We start from the raw sequence: 2,500 nt of genomic DNA, 5'->3' as shown, positions 1-2,500 counted from the left end.
AGAGAGGTCGGGCGCGAGGAGGAAGCTGGGGGGCACGAGAGGCAGATGGTGACCTTTCAAAGCAAATCACTGTGAACTCAATGACTTTACATCGAGGGGACTGTTCACGCGAGGGGCTTGGTTGCTTCTTTCAGTGTGTAAGCCTGGTGCGTGTTCATGACAGGACTGCATATGAGACCGAAAATATAATAATGTACACATGTTATGACCGGAGGAATGTGATATGTGACACACAAGGATTGTGTATGCCTATCTGAGTAGCTCTACTTATATGGTGAATGTTACTTTCAAATTCACTCAGCCCCTCACACACCACAGCAGGAGGGTGCATGTGTTTCGAGGCTGGATGAGCTTTTTAAAGGAGCTATTCTCGACAAAAGGATGGGGGTCCCACCTACTACGTTGACGTAAGAGCTCCAGTGTTTACGATGATGATGGTGTGTGTGAGTGTGTGTGTGTGCCCCTGCTTTGGGAGAGAGAGCGACGGAAAGGGGGGGGGGGGTCTCTTTTTGTGCTTGCGTGCGTGCGTGTGCTTGCGCGCACTTCCCGGCAATATGGAATGGAACGTTTCAGCACCACGGTCAGAGCTCGCGGCCAGAACAATAGCAGCCTCTCCTGCCTCTGCGGGCCACGATGTCAGAGACCGTCGCCAAGCATCACACCGGCGCCACAAACGAAAAACACGCTCAGTCCTTGTGCAATGTTATATCACCTCTTGATTTCATTGATGGTCTACAAAACACAGCCGAACTGTGCCAAGAAATGCTATTGACATGACCTTTCCCCCGATTCTACAAATAAACATAGGCTAATATGATGATCAGTGTTCCTGCTGCCTGCATGCATATAAATGTGGCTCATCATATAGGCTACTAGTAAAACCGAAAATTGATACCTAACTTTATTCACAATAATAACACTGTGGTGAGGAAAACGGGAGGTTTGTCGTAACGACGTCAGCAGCAGTAGGCTATAGTTGCAGAAGTGTAGTAGGTAATAGTAGTGTAGTGGTAGGCTAGTAGTAGGCTACTAGTAGTAGTAGCCTAGTGGTATTGGCAGCATCAGTGACAGTTGCAGCCATCAAACTACAAACCGTATCAGGCAGCTAGTTGTTACATTGTTACGGAGTGCTACGTTGAAGATGAAATACTGTAATTGTCAGAGTATCCCTGCTCGTTACATCACGGCTGTCAAGCAGGGAGGGCGGGCTTAGAAAGGGAGGAGGGGAGAGGAGGGAGGAGAGAGAAGAGAGTAGGGAGACACCGGCCGACCACGTCAAACGCGGAGGAGAGGAATAAGAAGCGCGCGAAAGAAAGCGAGATATCTGTTATGATTACATTAATGATCACAGCTCGCGCCTGCTGACTTCTATCCGGCGTCATCATAAGGGAGTTTTGGAGTTGAAGTGTGATCTGAGACAACAACCTTGCCGTGGGCACAGAAGCAGGTGGATTGTGAGTTGGATGGGGGAGTCGTGACTGACTGAAGGGGGGGCTGAGCTGTAGTAACGGAACCCGGAGACGAATCACGGCGTTGGAGCTAACCACACCACCAACAACAGCGGCACTTCTTTGGGGTGTGCGAGTGTGTGCGCGTGTGTGAATGTGTGTGTGAGTGAGCGAAGGAGAGGGGGGTCTTACTCGCGTTTCGGATAACCCAGATAAGTGAAGAGAGACCGGACAAGAACCGTCACAGAACATCACCGGGGAACACAAGACCCCCCAGGCACAACTGAGGAGTGAGTATCCTACTATCACAACCTTCAGAGCTAAGAAACAGGGGACGATGGGAGGGAAGCGTAGAGCGCAACACACAGAGAGAAGATGGGGAATATAGGAAATTGTGTACGACTATGGAGGGCATATCTCCGGGTGATGTGAAACGTGTGTGTGTGTGTGTGTGTGTGTGTGTGTGTGTGTGTGTGTGTGTGTGTGTGTGTGTGTGTGTGTTTGATAGTCGTGATGCTGCCTCCTATAGCCGCTCTGGGAAGCACTTGGGGGGGACCCCGAACGGACAAAGGACTCCCATACATTACCATACAGCTATGTCTATGGTCACACACACACACACACACACACACACACACACACACACACACACACACACACACACACACACACACACACACACACACACACACGGGGTAAAACAAAGGGAGCCCTCTCGCATCACAGCTGCGCGTCTCTCTGTTTACGTTTTTCCCCCTTCCCTCACCACCCACCCCCCCTCCACCGATTCCATAGGAGGTTGTAAAGGATGTGAAAGGACGAAAGAAAGGCGAGTGCAAGGAAGCAGGCAGGCAGGCAGAGCGGCATCATCAATGATAATTTATTGTAATGCATGTAGGACGGCGATAATGCCCGCGAGGAGACTAATTATCATTTACATAATTGTTGTAATAAAAGGAGACGCACGTTTGTTTTTTATTGCTTTGCGTGAAACATCAACAGCAATCATGCGATCTACAGTGCATTACCGCACACGTTTCAAAACATGTTTG

The 2,500-nt window shown here is 49.6% G+C and overlaps 1 protein-coding gene across 1 annotated transcript in view; it reads left to right on the top strand.

Annotated features, from left to right (window-relative positions):
- Positions 1 to 1,279: 1,279 nt before the first annotated feature.
- LOC134449361 (CUGBP Elav-like family member 3) overlaps positions 1,280 to 2,500 on the top strand; it is a 58,098-nt gene continuing 56,877 nt past the window's right edge. Inside the window, exon 1 of the mRNA XM_063199256.1 lies at positions 1,280 to 1,738. The gene's annotated coding sequence lies outside the window, so the exon portion shown is untranslated. The remainder of the gene's footprint in view (positions 1,739 to 2,500) is intronic.

Source organism: Engraulis encrasicolus, chromosome 5 (genome assembly GCF_034702125.1).
Source record: "Engraulis encrasicolus isolate BLACKSEA-1 chromosome 5, IST_EnEncr_1.0, whole genome shotgun sequence".
NCBI classification, from domain to species: domain Eukaryota; kingdom Metazoa; phylum Chordata; class Actinopteri; order Clupeiformes; family Engraulidae; genus Engraulis; species Engraulis encrasicolus.
The sequence above is the reverse complement of the archived record's forward strand: the minus strand, read 5'-3'. Positions and strand labels throughout refer to the sequence as shown.